The sequence below is a fragment of the Loxodonta africana genome, chromosome 7 (genome assembly GCF_030014295.1).
Source record: "Loxodonta africana isolate mLoxAfr1 chromosome 7, mLoxAfr1.hap2, whole genome shotgun sequence".
Taxonomy (NCBI): domain Eukaryota; kingdom Metazoa; phylum Chordata; class Mammalia; order Proboscidea; family Elephantidae; genus Loxodonta; species Loxodonta africana.
Window position 1 is genome coordinate 35,126,852 of NC_087348.1, and position 22,493 is coordinate 35,149,344.

Here is a 22,493-nt window from a genome sequence, read left to right on the forward strand (position 1 = left end):
CGTTGAGAAGCCTCAGGGTCATGCCCTGGAACACCTAAGACACTGCAGGGACCCTGGCAAAATGTCCATCTCAGCATTTCTTCACCCCTTCACTGGGGTCATTATGTTCTACTTTCTAGATCTGGGCAAATGAGAGTTTACGGATTCAACACAGACTGAAGTCTCCTCAGTCAGTTCTAACACAATTAACTCCTCCTGTCAAGAGAAAACCCAAAGCCAGGTTCAGAGAAAGGTATTTTGTGTTTTGTTTGTGGGGCTGGGTGCAGATTCTAGTCTAATGACAGGCTTGTCCCGATGCATCTGCCCAGCGGGATCCTGTGCAAGAGAGGTGAACTAGGAAGGACGCTTCCTTACCATTAAGCATCCTTCTCTGTTGTGCACCTAAGGGCCAAATGCCTGCCTCTCTCCTGCCACCTCCACATTCCTCAACAGGAAAAAAACTATCAGTTACCATGGAGTCCATTCTGACTCATCTGACCCCAAGTGTGTCAGAGTAGAACTGTGCCCCATCAGCTCCAATGGCTGGTTTTTTGAAAAGGAGATCACCAGCCCTTTCTTCTGAGGCACTTACAGAGGACTCGAACTGCCAACCTTTTGGTTAGCACCCATTTACACCAGGGTTAGTTAACGGTTTGCACCACTCAGAGACTCCTTTCTTAACCAGAAGGTGTCCCAAAGGCAGAAAAAAGAACATAGAGATTGTACGGTAGCAACTTAAATTTGAGCAGCCTGGAAAGGCAGAATTAACAGCTTTATGCAGGCCTCTCTGAGGTCTGCACAGGCGCCTGCATGCATACACACACACACACACACACACACACGTAACTTGACTCCCCCCAACCAGAGAGGCCTAGCTTTATCCTCCCAGGTATCTAACCCTGCCTGGGGCAGCTGCCAGCTTCCATTTGCATGAATGAAGGCTGTGGTCAATTTAATTTGTACCTGGGAGAGAACAAAGCAGGAAATAAAAGGGGCTGTCACTTACTCAAATCTGAAGCTCATCAAGTCTAAGGAAAGGCTGTTTAGAATGAGGGATTTGTTCGCTTGGGCCCCTGGCACCCCTCCCCCGTCACTGGCACTTACAAAGGATCTCAGGTTCTCACTTAACCTGTTTCTCCTGTGCCTGTTTCCAGTCTCCAAAGGGATTGCATTTATATCGTTAATTAGCTGCTATTTACGGAAATTAAAAAAAAAAAAGTATTCCTATTATTTGTACCTGACAAGAAAAGAAAACCTAAACAGAAGAATGAAAAGTGCCCCACTCAAAGGGAGAGGGCTGAGAGACAACGTAGGAGAGAATCAAGGACCAATTCATGCAGGAACTTAGGAGCTGCAATAAAGGTTTAAACCCAAAAAAACCAAATCCATTGCCATCGAGTGGATTCCGACTCATAGCAACCCTATTGGACAGAGCAGAACTGCCCCATAGGGTTTCCAAGGCTATAAATCTTTACAGAAGCAGACTGCCACACCTTTCTCTGGAGGAGCGAATGGTGGGTTCAAACTGCCAGCCTTTCAGTTAGTAGCGAAGTGCTTAACCACTGCACCACCAGGACTCCTATTAAAAGGTTTACAGTGACTAAAAAGAAGAAAGGAGGGAAGAAAAGGAGGGAGGGAAGGAGAGAGGAAGAAAGAAAGAAAAAGTCCCCCTCTGGCTCCTGTAACCCCAGTCTGTCATCCCACGGGCTTTACTTTTAAGACTCTTCCCAATTCTCAGAAGGCAGGTCCAGGGTTTTGTGCCACTCCTGGCCACCCTCTGCCCCCAACCCCCGACCTTGGCAGAGCTCACACAATCCCATCTTCAATCGGCAACATCCCTGGGTCCGTACCTTGTGCCTGGCACCACGCTAGGACTTTGCAAAATGGACTCTCAACGACTTGGTTGAAAGAAGTAGTGAACATTTTCCAGGATGTAAAATGTTATTAAGAAATCCTGTACACATACGCACAGTAAAAAAATAAAATGATGTAGCTAGATAGTAAATTACAGATAATGTTATTTTCAGCTTTATGCTTTTCTCTGTTTTCCAAGTTTCACATAAATAAGCTGATTTTTATAATCAGAAATAAATCATACCCACACACAGCATATATATTCATCTCCCACACCCCAGCCTGGCAGATCCATCACTTTTTTGTGAGTTTTGTTTTCATCACATGTCAGCACAGGAACTAACTTACATTTCTAAAGTGCTCTACAGTTTATAGAGTTCTTTTGAAACAGTAAAACCTCCCAAGAGTTAGTGGTAGCACTTTGGCACTCCTATGACTCTTTGCTTCTCGGTAGGCCTGTGCCTTGGGCTGAACCCAGTGTCTCTGTCCAAAGATCTATGAGAAACCATGACACTGAAATGTCCTCCCCTTTGTCCCTTGCCCGTCCTCCTTGCAACCTGGCACTCTGCAGCTGGCAGGCCTCTGCAAGGTGCTTTCCGTGTCCAACAGAACACTTTCACAGACATGGCACATGCAAGGAAGGACAGCAGGTAGCATTCCCTAGCAGATGAGAACACTGACGCACAGCAAGGGTCTGTGGCTACAACTCAGGTGCTGTTTCCAAGCCCGGAGATGAGCCAATGCCACATAGCAGGGTGCTCAAACCATCTCAGCAAGGAAGATGATTCTAAAAAGCAGAGGTGGCTGTTCCTGCTAGTTTACATCTACTCTGCATGGCTGAGGAATGTCTCTCATATGTTATGGCCATTTTTATACCAATGTACACCTTACATAGTTATCTATGGGGTCCCCGAGTAGTACAAATGGTTAACATGCTTGGCAACTAACCGAAAGGTTGGAAGGTCAAGTCTACCCAGAGGTACCTCAAAAGAAAGGCCTGGTGATCTACTTCCAAAATATCAGCCACTGAAAACCCTATGGAGCACAGTTCTACTCTGTGACACACATGGGTTCACCACAAGTTGTAGTCAACTTGACAGCACCTGGTACTGGTACTGGTATGCAACCCTATTTCATTTAACCCCATAAGGTCTATTACCATAGGCCCATCTTACAGGTGAAAAACCTGAAGCTCAGGGATGAGGTCACTCACCCCAGGCTGTTATCCAGCCAAGTCCCAGGCCCTACTGCCCTTCCAGCACTAACGTCCATTCACATCCAACTCCCTGCCCCAGACGGTCCTGACTGCCCCTACCAGACTGACATGCATACATGCCATCACCCAGGAAGGTCCCAGGGGTCTGCTGTTTCCTATATGACTAAAAAAAAAAAAACCCCAACCCATTGCCATTAAGTCAATTCCAACTTGTAGCAACCCTATAGGATAGAGTAGAGCTGCCCCCATAGGGTTTCCAAGGAGTGGCTGCCGGATATGAACTACTGACCTTTAGGTTAGCAGCCCAACATTTAACTATTGCACCACCAGGGCTCCTTTCTATATGATAGCGGTGATTTAAAAAAAACACTGCTGTCAAGTCAATTCTGACTCATAGGGATCCTATAGGACAGAGCAGAACTGCCCCAGAGGGTTTCCAAGGCTGTAAATCTTTACGGACACAGACTGCCACATCTTATTCCCACGGAGTGGCTGGTGGGTTCAAACCTCCAATGTTTTGATTAACATCCAAGTGCTTTAACCGCTGAGCCACCAGGGCTCCATAGTGCTGATAAGTACAGCTGTAAGGTCAGCTACCTGGGTTCGAATCTTGGCTCTACCACCTAATAGCTCTATGACCTTGAGCAAATTACTTAACCTTTTTTAAGCTTCCATTTCCACATCTGTAAAAAAGGAATAATAATAGCCCCTAAAAATCTACTTGGAAACCCTGGTGGCATAGCGGTTAAAAGCTATGACTGCTAATCCAAAGGCCAGCAGTTCAAATTCTCCAGCGCTCCTTGGAAACCCTATGGGGCAGTTCTACTCTGTCCTACATGGTTGCTATGAGTTGGAATCAACTCGACAGCAATGGATTTGTTTTTGTTGTTGTTGCATCGTCCACCTGTCTTGTGTGTTCAATAAAATAGTCTATATAACATTGACTGCAGTGGCTGATACAGTGGTAAATAGTTCTTAAATGTTTGCATTTTCAGTAGCAGCAGAAGCTGACTACAGAGAGCACAACATATAGGAGCAGTGCTTAACACCGGATGCGCCCATATTCGTCATCTCATTCAATTCTCACCACAACCCTGTGAGGCTGCAGGGCAGGAATTGAGTTCTGATTTTAAAGATGAAGCCACTGAGGCTCACAGAAATGACTTACCCACATGCACACAGTTCCTGGCCAAGACTCAAGCCTCATGTCACCCAACTCCCAAATCCTAAGCTCTTCTCCCTCTCCATGCTACCTGCTGCCCCACAGAAGTGTTCAGAGAGGTCTCATTGGTGCCTTCTGGCCTGGGAACAGCCAGGAAGTCAATGTGTTATGTTGGGGTACAGGCTCAGCCATTCCCTGGTGGGGGACATCATTTAACCTCTCTGACCCTCAGTTTCCTCATCCATAAAAAATGGGCCTGATACCACCTGCTCTTGCTCCCTTTCTCTCTCCCAGGGTTGTGATGAGGGTGTTGAATGGGAAGTAGGTGCAAGGAGCATACAAAAAAAACAAAGAAACAAACCCGCTGCCATCCAGTCGATTCTGACTCATAGTGACCCTATAGGACAGAGTAGAACTGCTCCATAGAATTTCCAAGGAGCTCCTGGTGGATATGAACTGCCAACCTTTTGGTTAGCAGCAGTAGCACTTAACTGCTACACCACCACAGTTTCCTAGTAGCATACAGTGCTCATCTTGTCTGGTCCCCACCTATGAATCTTAAGCACCAGGGACCAGGAATTAGAGGCACCATCTCTCTCCTGGGTAAGGCTGACTGGCCCTCCGCAAGAAGGAATCTGCAGCCCGGAGCTTTGCTTGAGCTACATGTGTGGCATTCAGATCAATTCAGGCAACTCAAGACCTCCAATTCAGCCAACCCAGCTTCCTCTGGAACCCACAAAACGATGGCTGGAAGAGCCAAATAGGCCCTGGCTCCCGCTGGGAAGGGACCTGGTGGATTGTAATCTGTTAAAGCACGTAGTATAGTGGAAAGAGGGTGGACCCAAAGCCGGGAGGGCTGAGCTTGGAGCCTGGTCTCCATACATGTAGCTGGGGGAATCTTACACAAATCATCTTACCATTACTTTTAAATTTAGTTATACCCAGCTCCATTCCACCAAGGATTTAACAGTGGCTTAGAATAATACAAACGACACAAAAGAATAATTTAAATGGTCAAGAGAATTAGGCCAGAAGAAAATAAATGTAGGGAAAATAATAAAAGCCGGGGTAAGATTAGCACGTGGAAGTACATACCACGTGGTTCCTTCCCAAAGAACTGTTGAGATGGGTCACAAATCTAGCTCTCAGGTGTTTAGTAACCAAAGCCAAAGGGAAACACGATCAGCCACAAGATTCTTCGTGCCCATAACATGAAAAGAAACCAGTTGTTCCAGACAACCACCGCCTTCCCTGCCTAATTTGGAGACTGAGAGAAATTTCTCCATTGGGCCTTCATAAAGGGACACAACGGTATAGTAGCAAGGCCCGTAACATCCCGACCACAGACCCTAAGTTCTCTTCCAGCGTTCCTTATTTCACCAGCTCCGCTTGCAATTCAAAGGACTAATCCAAAAGGGACAATGCGGCCAAAATGGGCAAGTCACTTTACCCTTTCCAGCCCCAGCTGCCTCAACTACAAAATGGTTCATCTATCTCACTGGACTGTTTTGAGGGTTAAACAGGATAATAGTAGTGATAATGCTATGAGTTGGAACTGACTCAACAACAACGGGTTTGGTTTTTGGGTTTTCTGGTGATAACTCACATGCCTGACACAGGTGTTTGTCTTAGTTATCCAGTGCTTCTATAACAGAAATACCACTAGTGAATGGCTTTAACAAGCAGAAATTTATTTTCTCATATTTTAAGAGGCTAAAAGTCTAAATTCAGGGTGCCAGGAAGGCTTTCTCTCTCTGTTGGCTCCAGAGGAAGGTCCCTGTCTCTTCAGCTCCTGCTTTCTGGTTCCTTGGAGATCTATCTCCATGTGTCTTGGCATCTATCTTACCCCATCTCTCCTCTGCTTGCTTGTTTAATCTCTTTTATATCTCAAAAGAGATTGACTCAAGATACACCCCATGCTAATCCTGCCTCATTAACATAGCAAAGACGACCCATTCTCAAATGGTATTATAACCACAGGCACAGAGGTTAGGATTTACAACACATATTTTGGGGGGACATTGTTGAACCCATAACAGTGTTCACTGGTTCCACTAGAATGTAAGTTTCTCCAGGGCAGGGATCTTGGTCTGAATTGGTGGCTGATGTATCCCAAGTACCTACAACAGTGACTGGTACACAGTAGGTATTCAATAAACACTTTGTTGAATAAATGAATAAATTAACTTCCTACAGCAGATTCCAGAAAACACTAGTCTCATGAGGTACTTCTAAAAGAAAGAAAGACAGGCAGATACAACGTAAGACAGAAATCTGGGGAAAATACACAAAAAAAAACCCTGCTGCCATCAAGTCGGTTCCAACTCGTAGAGACCCTAGAGAACAGAGTAGAACTGCCCCATCGGGTTTCCAAGGAGCAGCTGGTAGATTCAAACTGCCAACCTTTTGGTTAGCAGCCAATTGCTTAACCACTGAGCCACCAGGGCTCTCTGGGGAAAATAAGAATTTTATATCCCCCTTCCTCTTGAAGAATCATAAGCACACTAAAGGTCCTACAGGAAAGATGTGTTTGATTTTGTTTAGCCCAAAGCTTTTCAAACTTACTTGACCATAACATCCCTCACCTTGTTCCCCTACAGAATAGGGGATAGACCCACAAGTGTTCACATGACCCCAGGTGTCTTAGTCATCTAGTACTGCTGTAACAGAAATACCACAAGTGGACAGCTTCAACAAATAGAAGTTTATTCTCTTAAAGTCTATTCGGCTAGAAGTCCAAATTCAGGGTGTCAAATCCAAGGGAAGGTTTTCTCTGTCTCTGGAGAAAGGTCCTTGTCATCACTCTTTCCCTGTGCAGGAACCCCGGGTCCAAAGGATGTGCTCCCAGTGCTTCTTTCTTGGTGGTATGAGGTTCCCAACTCTGCTTGCTTCCCTTTCATCTCTAGTAAGATAAAAGGTGGTGCAGGCCACACTCGAGGGAAACTCCCTTTCCATTGGATCAGGGATGTGACCTGAGCAAGGGTGTTATATTCCTCCCTAATCCTCTTTAACCACAGGCAGACATTATGATTTATAACACATAGGAAAATCACAAAATGGAGGACTATCATACAATACTGGGAACCATGGCCTAACCAAGTTGACACATATTTTGGGGGTACAAAATTCAATCCATGATACCAAGGAACTCTAAATGATCCTAAGAAGGAAAGAGGGCCACTGCAAATGAAAGGGAGAAGACAAGAGACCTTCCCATAACATCAAAGGAACTAAGAGCATCGCCACTCTTCACGCCAGCCCCTTTCACACCACCACCTATTAACTTTGGAAAACAGTGCATTTAAAATCAGATGGATCTGTCAGACCTAAACAGCAACTCAGTCTGGACAGACACTCTGGTTGCCCTTACACATTCTAGAACCCACTTGTTCAACCCAACTTTAGCAAAGCCGAATCCCAGCTGTCTGGCCAGCCACAGCAAAGATCCTAGAGACTGGGGCCAGGGAAGGTCCCCTCTACCTCCAGGAAGGGTGGCATTTCTTTGGAAGGAGCATAGGGGCAGAGTAATCTGTGTCCATGTCCGAGTCAGGCCCCCAGTATCCACAGGGGGTGTCCCATGTTTCTGTTTAGCTCACTAAACCAAGAGACCACCAGGTAACAGGTTCCCCTCACTGCGCTCACTACCACCTCCACAGATTGGTACCGCCACCCCATCTCCCAGAGGCCAGGCAGGCAGGAGGGCCCCTTTGTTTCACTATCCGAATGGGGCCAAGAGCCACCAAATGCCAGCATCCAGCCACACCACCCCACCTGAACTAGGGCTCTAAGACACAGCACGGGCTTCACCATGCAGGAAATGACTGGTAAGTGTTTACTGGGCACTTCCGGGAAACACTTCCAGGAAGCAGAGGGCCCCATGCTGCCTCATCTCCCCCAGAGTCCTGAAGCCCACTCTCTCATTTGTGAAATGGTTGTCAAGTATCACCAGGTCTGCTGTCCACACCCAATATGGACCTTCACAGCCACCAGATTCATGGTCCCCCTAGTTCTAGGTACCTATTCCTTGCATTTGAAAGTAAGAAATTAAAGAGGCTTGAAGGTGAAGAGGGCAGTGGGCCCAAATGGAGTTTAATATCACTTGTCTTTTACTTTCTGTCCATGGGGCTTAGCATATTGAACGTAAACTTGAAATCCATTCTCTCAAAAAACATTTACCCAGCAGCCCCTGTGTGCGGGTCCTGTGCTAGGCACAGGGACACAAAGACGGATGAGACCCAGGAGCCCTCTCTCAAGGAGCTCACACGGGCTGAAGGGCCCTTGTCCCTGTGCCCCTCCCCCATGCATCTTTTCCCTTCCTGCCTCCATGTGCCTGCCCATGTTCTCACCGCCTGGGACATCCTTCCTCAAAGGTTATATCTGCTGTGTAACAGGCAGAGTAGGGGTCCTCCTGTCCCTCACTAGATTGCGAGTTCCTTACTACAGGACACTGTCTGCCATTTTTATACCCCTGGTGCTTAGCACAGAGCTTGGCATAGAGCAGGTTTTCAGGGACACCATGAACGAACATGAATGGCAGTCAACAATTTGGTTGGCTCAAATATGGTGCAAGACCTTCTAACAGGCCCTCACACTATCAACTTTGAAAACACCACCTTGGGGCTGTGGCTTAATGCAATTAGCACCATGTAGGGACAGGGTGTGGATTACAGCAAGCTGATCTGCAAGGCTATTACTAGCAAAGCATTCACAAAAAAGAAATGAGAGTAACACTGGGGCCATGGCTAGCACCCCACTCACTCCAGGAATTTCCACTTCAATGCTTCCCTCACTCATGCCCCAAGTATTTCAGACCTAGACTCATGTGGCCGCCAAGGAGCCACTCTAAATATGCACAAACGGAAACTACTATTGTTCTCGGTCGCTTCAACAGAGCTGACTAAATTTTCCTCACTGCCCTTTTCAGTTCTCTTTCCTTATGCAGATATTTAAAAAAATGAAAATCACTTGATTACTACCTCCCTACTTGGAAGAAAAATTACTATGGGTGGTGCAAACAGTTAACACTCTCAGCTGGTAACAAAAAGGTTGTCGATTTGAGTCCAACCAGAGGCACTCAGAAGAAAGGACTGGAGATCTACTTCCGAAAAATCTGCCATTGAAAACTCCGTGAAGCACAGTTCTACTCTGACACATAATGGGTTACCATGAGTCAGAATAGACTTGAAGGCATCGGGCTGGTTGCACTCTCAGTCTCAAGTTCAAATCCTCACTTTGCCACTCCCTTCCCCTGTGATCTTGGCAAGTCACTTAACCTCTCTGAGTCTGTTTCCACCTCTTTAACAGAAAGACCCCAGGATGGTGTCAGGATTATCATGTGGGTTAAATGAAATAATGTGAGAGAAAATGCCTAGCATGGTGCCTGGCACCAGTCAGGACTTAAGAGATATTCATTCCCTTCCCATTCCCTGGTAATTCTTCACACAGTTTGGTCTACACAAAGGCAATAAGCAGAGTGGATAAAAGCCCACTGCTTGGGTTCTAATCCTGCCTCCACTGCTTCCCAGCTGTGCAACCTGAGACAAGGTATTTGACCTCCTCTCTTTGCCTTAGTTTCCTCATCTATGAAGAGGAGAGCAATACCTCAACATTAGAGGGCAGTCATGAAAACTGAAGTGCTTAGAACAGGGCTTTGGCACATGGTAAGCATTCAGTATGTTGCTAGCTGCAATGGAGTTGGCCCCCAACTCATGGTGACCCCATGCACAGTGGAAAGAAACGCTGCCCAGTGTTGCACCATCTCCATGATCAGTTGCAGGCTGGACTGTTGTGATCTATAGGGTTTTCATTGGCTAATTTTTAGAAGTGGATCGCCAGACCTTTCTTCTTGGTCTTGGTCTACACTCCCCACTGAAGCCTGCTCAGCACCATAGCAACACCCAAACCTTCACTGACAGACAAGTGGTAGCCATGCATGAAGTCCACTGGCCGGGAATCAAACCTGGGTTTCCCACATGAAGGGAACAATTCTATCACTGAACCACCACTGCCCCCACAAGCACTCAATAGACATACTAGCTACTATTACTAACCCTATATCTGACATTTACATTGCTCTTTACAGGTGACAAAATATTTTCATGAACATTACTTCCCTGTATCATTTTGACTACTTCTGAGACAGGAAGGGCAGGTATCAGGACTCCACCGGGTCCTGTGAGAGCCACACCCAGTCTTCCATGAACATGGGTGTCATCTGGCCCCAACAGGGTTTTGTTTGATGAATCTGTGGCAATATTTTTTAAAACCAGGAGATTTTCTTTAAAAAAAAAATCAGAATAACTGACAACGCCAAGTCCCCTAGCTGTTTAAATTCCAGCTCCAACACTAACTAGTCATGTGGCCTTGCACAAGTTACTTCACCCCTCTGTGCCTCAGATCCTTCAACTCTCAAAGGAGGATAAAAACTCATAGCTACCTCATCAAGCTGTTGTGAAGATTAAACAAGTTAACGTTCATAAAGCACACAGAACAGTGAGTACATGTGATAATTAAAAAAAAAAAAAGGCAGGAGGTGCTCCCCTTCAGAAAGGGCATGGCTTCTCAGGCCTGCCAGAGTTCCCACCACTCCCTACTGCCTTATAAACACAGGTCACACATCTGTGGTCTATCACTAGGTAACTTCCTGGCCATAGACTTCTGAGTGCACCCCTGCTATAAGAATTCAATGAGAATGACATGCATAAAAGCACTTAGAACATTCTGGATGTCTGACAAGTATTCGTTTACTTCCTCAAGTCACCCCACTTAAGAGCACCAAGCTAATAAGTAGTAAGGCCAGAAACAGAATGCAGGCTGCCTCTGTCTCCAAGGCCAGCTCTCATCTTACCATCAGCACAATGCTAGCAGCCTTAGCTACATCGGTTACTGCACAGGCTTAGTCTGAATAGATCTCTCATATAAACAGGCATACACAGCCCCAAGCTACAAAACGGAACAAACTTCCACGTGGCAATGAACGCTGTAAGGCAGGTTGTACCAGTGTTGATCTCTGCCTGTGCCCAGCGGGTCTGGACCCTAAACATGCAGTGACCACCAGTGCCCTTTGTCCTGCCCACCGCTTGGGACAATGTTCCCACTTTGTTCACCAAGTCCCACTTTTTATTTAACAAACCAACTCAAGTCCTACCTCTTCAGTTCATTAAACAAATGGTTACCTACTAGGTGCCAGACCCTGTGACATGGTACCTTTGGGGCACTCAGTCTAGCTAAAAAAAAAAAAAAAGCTAGGGAGACAAAAAAAGAAAAAAAAAAAGCTACTTCAGCATGTGCAAGCACCTGGTGGCCAAAAAGGGCACGGCACACTGGAGAAACTGCAAGAAATCTGGTATGGCAAGCCCCTGAATGTGTGTCCAGAAATACTGCCCTGTGTGCCTCCACAAGAGAAGTCCCTGATGGTGCTAACTGAAAGGTTGGAGGTTTTAAGTCCACCCAGAGGTACCCTGGAAGACAGGCCTGGTGAACAGCCATTGAAAACCCCATAGAGCACAGTTCTACTCTGACATACATGAGGTCGCCATCAGTCAGGAATGATTCAACAGCAACAGATATTATGCCAACCCAAAGAACTTAACAATATCCAGAAGGCACTGAGGAGCCCCTGAAAGGCCTGGAGCAAAAGATAACATGGACCTCACATGGTAGCCCAAAACTGTAGGCATGGAGCCCTTTCCCTGAAGGCCCAGATAACTCTTTTAATTCTCACAACAACCCAAAGAGGTAGAATATCAGTTCCATTTTACAGATGAGATGCCTGAGCTCGGAAAGGTGTAGTGACTTGCCTAAGGGCACATAGCAAGTATGTTACAGAGCCCAGACTTGTTCTAGGTCTGTCTAACTTGCTTTAAACCAACACTCTGTAGTGCACCTACATTTTAAAAAAAAGTCTCTCACATCCAGTCCATTCTAACTCATCGCAACCCTATAGGACAGAGTAGAACTGCCCCATAGGACTTCCAAGGCTGTAAATCTTTAAGAAAGCAGACTGCTACATCTTTCCTGGAGCAGCTGGTGTATTCGAACCTCCACCCTTTCAGTTAGCAGCCAAACACTTAACCACTGCGCCACTGGGGCTCCTGTGCACTCACACAGACCCACACCAAACACATTTTTTTGAGTTTGAGATCTGTTTGATTGTTTTATCGCCCCAATTGTTATTTCTACTGTATATTATTTTATAGCCCACGTCTTTAAATTTCTTATATTGTGAGCATCTTCCCATATCATTAAACATGCTTTCTAAGCTTTTCTAATGGCTGCGTAAATATCCATAATTTCAACAATACTGGATTGCTTAACATTTAGGTTGTTTCCAACACATCACTTCTTGTTTTTCTTTTAACAGACCAGCTCACGCAAAGTTTGTCACACTGTGTCCTCCGGGGGGAATTCTGTGCCCCTGATACCACCCCTTGTGTGACTTATCTCAGAGGAGGAGGAGTAAGACAATGACTTTCAACATCACTTTTACCAGAACATTAGCAAGTTTTATTACAGAAGGAGCCCTACTATTTTTCTTCCCCAACCTACCTTCCAAATTCATTTTCCCAGTTTTGCCAAGTTCATCTGGTTTCTGGGTTGCTTTGTCTATTTGATGCAAATGCAATAAAAGGAGATGACGGGTGGGAAGCAGGGCTCCTTAATGGAATATTATTCAACCATAAAAGAAATAACATACTGATACATGCTACAACATGGATGAACCCTGAAAACATTATGCTCAGTCACAGAAGGCAGACACTAAAGGCTACGTATTACACGATATGATTTATACGAAATGTCCAGAACAGGCAAATTCATAGAGACAGAGAGCAAAATTGGTGGTTGCCAAGGGCAGAAGCGAGAGGGAAATCGGGAGTTACTGCTAGTGAGTATGCTGCTTTTCGGCGTAATGAAAACGTCTGGAATTAGTTAGTGGCGATGGTTGCACAACTCTGAACACACTAAAAACCACTGAATTGTACATTTAAAATGTTGAATTATATGTATTTGGATTATATCTCAATAAAGCTGTTTTTTTTTTAATTGCCATCAAAATAAACATAACAAAAATAAAACGATGAATATTTACAACCTGGAAAAAAAAATCCTCCCATGATGCCTCCTTCTCTACAATAAGAGTCAAAACTGTGTAGAATTTGAGGCCTGGGAGTCTGACCCCAGTCCACCTTGCCACAAACACTCTGCATCCGCCAGGTGTGACCCTCGCGGTACCCGGAATGAGCCCCTTTCCTTTGCGGTCCTGGGCTCCCAACGTTCACCTCTAAACATCGACAATGGTTACTCACTTGGCTTTACTCCTATCTCAACTCCTGACTGTTAACCCTGACTTAAAACTATCTCCATCCAGACCATCCTCTCTCTTCAACTAGACGGGAAGCTCCTAAAGGAGAAGGATCTGGACCTGCCTGTTTCCTTCCTCTTCTACCCCCACCCTTCAGGCCAGTGTTATGGCAATACCAACAACAGGCATGATTTCCTGTGAGCTATCTAAATCCTTGATTACCTGATACCATTAATCCTGATATCAGCCTTCTCGCTAGGTACTATCAGCCTAATTTACAGATGGAGAAACTAAGGTGGATGGTGGAGGAGGGCTGGGGGAGGAGAGGAACTTGATCAAGGTCAACCGTGCAAGGAATGAGGCTTGCATTTGAACTCAACATTCTCTTCCCATCATGCTAGCACATGCTGCCTCTCTTGAGATATCACCAGGAAGGTCTAGATATCTAGTACCTGCTCAGTAATATTTCCTTCTGCACTGTTTATCAGCAATCACATAATTTGGGCTTAAAGCTAGATAGGACAGTACCCACAATGGAGAGCATACACCCCTAAAATTAGCTCTAAAATGAATGTAGCCAATTATCTTTGCAGCCAGGTAAGATGCAACTAGGCCCAGCTAGTCTCCGGCTGCAGTTAGAAATCCTCTAGGTACCAAAAGTCAAGGGCAGACTACAGTACAAAACACAGACAGTGACTTAATACTTTCCCTAAGTATGCAAAAAAAAAAATTTTTTTTTAAGTATCACACAGAACAGGTTCTACATGAGTCACCTACGGTCAAAAAATTGTGCAAGGCAGCCACCACACAGCTCAGCTGGCATGTCTGCAAATGCAAATATTAAATTTAAATTCTGTTTTTAAAAAATAACACCCAGTGCTGGCGTGGGCGTAATGAAACAGGCAGTCTCATACATTCTAATGGCAATGTAAACAATGTGCCCCTTTTGGAAAGTCATTTGGCAGGCAGTGTCAGAGATTATAAAGATGTCTGGAAATTAATCCTGAAGAAGTAATTTTGTTTAATGGCAAATGCTATGTGTGTGAAGATGTCCCGCCCCACACACACACGCTACTTCCAAGGGTGCAAAACTGGCCACTGCTTCTCGTTGTTGACAGGGGCCATCAAGTCGGTTCTGACTCATAGCGACTGAACCAAACACTACCTGATCCTGAGCCATCCTCACAATTATTGTTATGCTTAATGCTATTCATAAGCTTTTCACTGACTAGTTTTTCAGAAGTGGACTGCCAGGTCCTTCTTCCTAGTGTGCATTAGTCTGAAAGCTCAGCTGAAACCTGTCCGCCATGGGTGACCCTGCTGGTATTTGAAATACCAGTGGCATAGCTTCAAGCATCACAGCAACACACAAGCCACCACAGTACGACAAACTGACAGACATGTGGGGCTTAAATCTCTAAAGAAGGGGGAAAAAAACAACTCTGGAGTAGATTCTGACTCACAGTGACCCTAAAAAATGGAGTAGAACTGCCCTATAGGGCTTCCAAGTAGCAGCTGGTAGATTTGAACTGCCGACCTTTTGGTTGGCAGCCGAGCTCTTACCCCTACATCACCAGGGCTCCAAACATGGAAAGGTTAAGTGAATTACAGAGAATTCACTCCATGAAGTACTCTGCAGCTATTAAAAATTATGGTTATATCATCCATGTATCACCACGGAAAAAATGTTTGCTTCATTTAGCCTTTTGGCATAAAAGGATCTGAAACTGTCCCAGCTCCATGACTACAATTACAGTAAAACCTGCAAAAGCCGGAAACTGTGTAAGGCTGTCAGAGAAGGAAAACTCAAATATTTTCCAGTAAAACGAGCGATAGAAAAGTGGCGTAACTAGACCCCGTCAAAGGTGGAAAACTTGAAAGATCCAGAAAAACAATGCAGACTCATCAAGTTCAGCTCTCACAGGTTTCACTGTATTTTAAATAAGAAGCCACCTAGAATAAACCCGAGTTATAATGTGATGGTTGCTATCAGTCAGAATCCACTCCATGGCAACGGGTGTGGTTTTTTATAATGTGATTCAGGGTGATAAGCGGCTTTTCTTTTTTCCTTCTTTATTTTCAAAATTTCTTTTAATGTTGTTATACCACTCTTATATAATCAGGAAAAAATGAATTTAAATAAACAACCAGACTTATTTTTAAGCTGCTCAGGCTCACGTGAACACTGAGGCCTGCCTGTCCTGAGATAAAGCAGCCATTTGAAGTGGGACACTGGCTGCTCACTCTTCCGTTTATTAAAACGGGGCAAAGTTTCCCAGAAAAAGCCTCAGCAAGATGACAGCCACCCCAGGCCTGTGACACAGGCACAAATTTACATCCCCAATAAATATGATTGCAACCCAGAAAAATGCCCAGGTGATGGTCACAGAAAAATGAACTGTTGGGAAGTTTGGATGATAGGGCCGCAAATTAATTTTTTTACTGGTCATAGTTGCAATGCCTGGCACAAAGTAAGCACTCAATAAGTATCTTAGGCAGAATTTTTTTTTAATGGGAAAATGTATTCATCGGCCCACACTCCCTGAGGGCCAGGGCCTGACACACCTGCCCAGCCCTCAGGGCCCCCATGAAGCTCGATCACTGAGGTCTTGTCAACAGAAACCGTGTTTGGAAGTGAGTACCTCCAGCAGACAGGAAATCAGTACTTTGTCACCAACTTGAGAACAAAACAGTTAGAAAACTCAAAGGTTACTATGAGAGTAAAGGTCAAAGGGGGAGGGGAAAGGAACGCATTGAGTGTGTCTGCACCACCGCCTCTTCTGGGGCCTTTTGGGCATGACTTCATAATTTCCTGATGCCTTAACTCTGGAACCAAGCAAACTTGGCTCCTCTACTGATTAGCTGTGTGACCTCAGGTAGGTTGCCTAACCTCTCTGTACCTTATTTTCCTCTCCTGTAAAATGATGGTTGTCGTGACGATTTGCTCAGTCAATACACATGAAGCATTTAGCACAGTGTCTGGCACATAGAAAGCATTTAATCAATGTCAGCTAGTCATTATTATGGAGGTCCATTTCAAGCAGTCAAGAAAAACTGAGCCTCAGAGATGTTCAGGGGCTTCCCAAAATCACACAGCTCGTAAGAGGCAGTGCTGGGATTCAAACCCAAGTCTAAAGGACTAAAGTCTGTGCTCCTTTTGCTAGAGAACACTAAACCTCACCCTCAAGGATGACTTTAATCCCCCGTCAAACACACACATACTCACAGGCATATATTTAGGCTTGTCAGTGCAAAAAGTAAGAATATTAAACGATAATTGGAAATGAAATGGAATCCCTGGGTGATGCAGTTAAAGCACTGAGCTGCTAACCGAAAGCTTAGAGGCTCAAGTCTATGCAGAGGCACCTCGAAAGAAAGGCCTAGAGATCTACTTCTGAAAAATCAGTCATGGAGCACAGTTCTACTCTGATACACATGAGGTCTCCATAAGTTGGAATCGACTCAACGGCAATTGGTTTGATGGTGCGGAAAGGCAGTAAACCAGATTTCAGTCAACCGTAATGGGGATAATACCAGCTCTGTCAGGACTGTTCTTTCAATTCATTCATTCAGCAAACATCTTTTTGAACCAGGTTCTGTTCTAGGCTCAAGGGATGGAGCAGAGAACCAGACAGACAAGGTCCCTGGCCTCCTGAAGCTCAAAACCCAGGGAGCAGGGAGACAGACAGATATGAGTGAACAAATAAGTTTCAGATTGTGATAAAGACTGCAGGGAGTGAAGCAGGATCATGGGAGAGAAGGGTCTGGGAAAGGGCAGGACACTGGAGTTAAGGGCTAAGGAATAAGGAGGAGCCAGAAGGATGTGGGGTTGAACCTCCGCAGCAAGTGCCAGGACCCAAGGGAGAGCTGGGTGAGGACACAGGTCCTGAGGTTGGAGGGGAGCGAGGTGTCAGATTATCTAATCTGAGGATCAGGGCCTTGCAGGCAGGCCACAGCTAGGGTTTATACTAAATGCAGGATGAGGCCACAGGGGGTTTTAGGCAGGGGAATGACACGACTCATTTGTGGGATAAGAAGTGTCTTGGCAGGAAAGTAAAAGAGCCTGGTATATGGTTGGCACTTGATAAACGGTTCTTTTTTCCTAGTTTTCCTTCCCCTTGTGCCACTGTCTACAAAACCCTGGAAAATCATGCTCTCTTTCTGAGACTCCATTTCCGGAAAAGGAAGGTTGGCCTCAGTGCTTCTCAACCTATTAGCTGCTACCTTTTAGCACCACAGGAGAAGTTTGAAAAAATACCAATGCCAAGGATGGGGTGTGCCACCTACCTGGATATTCAGGTTCCATTGATCTGGGGTGGAGGCCCTGAACCAGTTTTGTTTTTTGGTTTTTTTTTTTTTAATTTCCTCAGGTGCAGCCATGAATTAGAAGAACCTACCCAGAGATTTTTTTTTACCCAGAGAGGCCTCTAACGCCTCCACCAGTCCAAGATGGAAGTAATAATTGGGAGAGTTGCCCAAAGATGGAATCCACTCCTTTTGAGATAGTGGGTTCCTCCTAGCCGAAGATGGGCAAGCAAAAACTATTTTCTCAGACATGAAATCCAAGCATCAGACACCCTTAAGAGATGTCTTCCAAGACAGATTTTTGTAATCTTATGACTTGCTGGGTGACCTTCCATCGGGCAATTCTTAGGCCTCAGTGCCCTCTGAAATCAAAGACAGCAAATGAACAGCATGTATGTCACCTCTTGCCTTACTTGTTGCCATGGCAGGCATCACTAATTGATCCCGGAACTCTCTCCTGCTGAACCAGGATGTCTCAAGCGATCTGAGAATCCCTTCTATGTGTGGGCCAAGCAGCCTGAAGCTGGATGCAAACTGGAACCCATTATCTTCCCTGGCCTCACGTCCCTAAGGTCCTTTCTAACTGTGACTTTTCTGAGGCAATGATCCTATATTTATCTTCCTATGAACAATGATTAACTACCGAGTTACACGGCAATGACCTCAGCTGGTCCAGGCCATCAGACCATGAGATCACACATTCCATCCCTGTGGGCAGGTTTTGCTTTATTTTCTGAATCTTAGACTTCGGGTCTTCTCCAGCTAACATCCCTTCCTCCTAGGCAGTTGTACCCCAAACATTTACTAAACAGGGCCGGAGACAGACTGTACACCTGGATCAAGGCAAACCAATCTCTGTTCCTGGAAAAGCTCATGAAAAGCACGTGTCCTCTGCTCTCACTGCTGAGAGAAACAATAACAACAATGACAGCACCAGGCATTTGTGGAGCACTGTTTGTGCACCGTGCTGGGGGCTTCCCATATATTATTCCACAGACTCTTGATCACAACCCTCTGAGGTGTTTATTATTCCTATTAAGCACATGAGAAAACCCAGACTTGGAAAGCTACTAAGTTGCTGATAAGGAGCCCTGGTGTGCATATGGTTTGTACTCAACTACTACATAACCTGAAGGGCGCCCTGGTGGTACAACGGTTAAGCGCTCTGCTGCTAACTGAAAGGTTGGCGATTTGAACCCAGCAGCAGCTCTGAAGGAGAAAAGAAGGGTTTCAAACTGGTTCGTTCAGGTTCAAACTCCTGCTGAGACTTTGCCTTTCCACCCCAGATATACTGAATCAGAATCTACATTTTAACACAATCCCTCGGTGATTCTTACGTATAATAAATCTGAGAACCACTGCTGTACTAGTGGAGCCCTGGTGGCACAGTGGTTAAGAGCTCAGGCTGCTAACCAAAAGGTCGCAGTTCAAATCTACCCACTGCTCCTTGCAAACCCTATGGGGCAGTTCTACTCTATCCTATAGGGTTGCAATGAGTTGTAATCAATTCAACGGCAATGGGTTTGTTTTTGGCTTTGGCTTTACTAGTGGTTCTCAGAATTTGGTCCCTAACCAGCAGCATTAGCATAATCTGGGAACTTGTGAGAAATGCAAATTCTCAGAAGTGGCTTGAATCGGAACAAATCAGTTCGAACTACCTGGAAAGACACCTGGCAATCTGCTCCTGTAAAGATTACAGCCTAGGAATACCTATGGGGCAGTTCTACTGTGTCCTATAGCGGTGCAATGAGTCAGAATTGACTCAAGGGCACCCAACACCATCACCACTGCTAACCTAAAGGTTGGTGGTTTGAATGCCACCAGCGGTGCCACAGAAGAAACACCTGGTGACCTCCTTCCATAAAAATCACAGCCAAGAAAACCCTATGGAGCAGTTCTACTCTGTAACACATGGGGTTGCCATGAGTCAGCATCAACTCAATGGCAGCAGGTTGGTTGGTTGGAAATTGCAGATCATCACAGCAATAGGGGCAAGATTAGAACTCAAGTCTATCAGGACAGCCACATCCCGGCTCTGGGCAAGTCTCTATCCCCCTCTGTGCCTCATATGTAAAATGGAGGTGGTGATTTTAAGGATAGAAAACAGCCTGGCACACAACTGCATGCAGCTCTAGGTACTGATCATGTTTCCATGATGTTATGAAGGTGCAGGGCACAGCTTGGAACAACCTGCTGGAATCTGGATAAAACATCAAGCCCCCACATGACAATGTCCCGACCTGGTCTCACAAACACTGAGCTGGGACCTCTGGCTTCACAAAATGATGTATTCCTGAAAAGTTGTATGAATGCTAATTTTCAGAAAGCCAATGCTACGTCCCCGCTGGCTGGCAGTACGATCTGAGTGGGTTTCTCCACTGGCTTCATTCCCGCTGGTCTCACTGTCCAGGGCTCTGAAGGCACCATCTCTACTTTCATGCCTCGGGGCCTCTGAACACACTACATGCTGAAAATTGCTCAGAGCTGCTGGGAGGGGAAACTTGGCAGTGAATCTCATTGTAACAGGATCTCCAGACACCAGGCCTACCTCTTGTGTGGAACTTGGCACATTTGGCCTCATAGCTCCTAATAAACCATGAGTCTTTCCTTCCTTCAACTTCACATCCCCTGCAGCGGAGCCTAGCACCACACATATCACATTAACACCCCAAGCTTCCTTTCCCTCCCCAGGCAGGGTGGGAAAATAAGGTATTCCCATTTTACAGAGGAGAAAAATGAGGCTGAGAAAATAGAACCGTCCCAGACTAAAGCCTACTCTACCACAGGATCCCTCAAAAGTACTGAACAACCGGGGCAGACGTGAACCCCCTTTTGAGACCCAACAACCCGGATTATGTGTCACATCTGCAAATGCTTTTGTTAGTTCAGACCCACGGTCTCACTGGGACTAAGTCAGCTACCAACATGGGGTTGATTCAGTGATGTCACTAGGGTTGCTGTCATCCAGTGCAGTCACTCACGGTGTCACCCACCCCCCCACCCCCATGGACGTCCTCCTAGCAGCAACGAAAACAACAGCACGTGCTTGTAGCAAGTGCCGATGAAACCGCGTGATTCGAAGAGTCATTGTAACTGGGTAATAATGACAGCTCTGACCAGAGCGCATTAGGTTAGAAAGTTCAAAAAGTAAATGAGCATAGAGTTTCAGCTGTGTAGGTATATTGATACATGTAAGCTGGGCTTATGAAAAATGTTTTTGTTGTTATAACTACAGGGATATTTTTATAAAAAACAATAAATTTCTGCTGAAACACTGCATAAAAATTTTATGGACGGTTATTTTGGTGTCACCCCCTCTGACACTGTCACCTGGTATGATCCCCACCCCTGCACCCTCCTAGTGACACCATTGGGCTGATTACATGGGAATGGAAGGACAGCCCGTCCATCTAGTATGACTGTCTGGACACGGGCAATCTATACAATGACTACAAAACAGTTATCACCTAAAGCAGTGGTTCTTAACCAGGGGTTTCCCGTGTGCATCTTCCAAAAGAAATCAAAAGGCTGGTTGCAAACTCTGTGGTCAGATAGAGGCTGAGAGTCTGCGTCTTATCCCATGTCATCTTAAATAAGAGCTCCCACTCCCACGGCCCCAACAATTTCTCTTCATACAGTAGGATTTGGTGGCCACTCTAAACAACAGAGTCCCTGGATGGTACAAATGGTTAACATGCTAATCTGTTAACAGAAAGGTTGGAGGTTCAAGACCACCCAGGGGGACCTTGCAAAAAAGGCCTGGCAATCTACTTCCAAAAAAATCTGCCACGGAAAACCCTATGGAGCATGGTTCTACTCTGACACAGATGAGGTCACCACGAGTCAGAATTGACTTGACAGCAACTGGTTTGGTTTTTGGTCTATACGATACTCCCTGGCATCAAGACTGACAGAAGTTGTATAGTGCCCTCAAAGCATCTCCTCCTACCTTGAGCACATGACAACCTCAGCAAATTCTCTGTATCACTCTGCAGCCCCAAAGCTGGGAGGCGCTGCGTTAATAAAGAGAGGTTAGTTGGGAGTAGAATTTAAGGGCCTACTAAGTGGCCTATTTGGAGCCCTGGTGGTGCAGTGGTTAAGAACTCAGCTGTTAACCAAAAGGTCAGCAGTTCAAACCCACCAGCGACTCCTTGGAAACCCCGTGTGGCAGTTCCATTCCGTCCTATAAGGTTGCTATGAGTTGGAATCAACTCAACAGCAACAGGTTTGGGTTTTTTTGGTTTTAAGTGGCCTATTTATGCAGCCATAATCTGAACTGGGTGCCTTACATACCTTCCTTCATTTAACTCTAACAATGCCATGGCCCGGCAATTATCACCCCTTTAACAAATGAAGTAACAGGTTCTGGGCAGAGAGCAGAGTCACACAGCTGTAGGTGGAAGAGCCTGGATGTAGATCCACACTTCTGCTGATTGAGATGTCCATGCTTTATTCCATAGTCGAACTTTTATAGCGAGCCCTGAAGTCCTGTCATCCATGTCCGATTTCAAGCTCAGGAAATCCAAACTCATTCACAACAGGAAGGTCAAGACCCCAAGGAGACGCCATTATGTCATTCATTCGAACAGGGCCACGGCAGTGGCTAGGAGCCAAGAATGGTCAGGCAGCCGCCACCACTTCACAACTTCAGGGTCTAAAATCCATGGTAAAGCTGC

General features: G+C 45.6%; 1 protein-coding gene and 1 long non-coding RNA gene across 6 annotated transcripts in view; both read right to left on the reverse strand.

Annotated features, from left to right (window-relative positions):
• Positions 1-22,493, reverse strand: part of PTPRJ (protein tyrosine phosphatase receptor type J) — a 197,836-nt gene that overhangs the window by 163,684 nt on the left and 11,659 nt on the right. The window lies entirely within an intron of this gene.
• Positions 1-22,493, reverse strand: part of LOC135231687 (uncharacterized) — a 39,162-nt gene that overhangs the window by 10,701 nt on the left and 5,968 nt on the right. Inside the window, exon 1 of the long non-coding RNA XR_010322434.1 lies at positions 1-22,493. This exon is cut by the window's right edge and continues 5,968 nt beyond it. This is a non-coding gene — a long non-coding RNA (uncharacterized LOC135231687).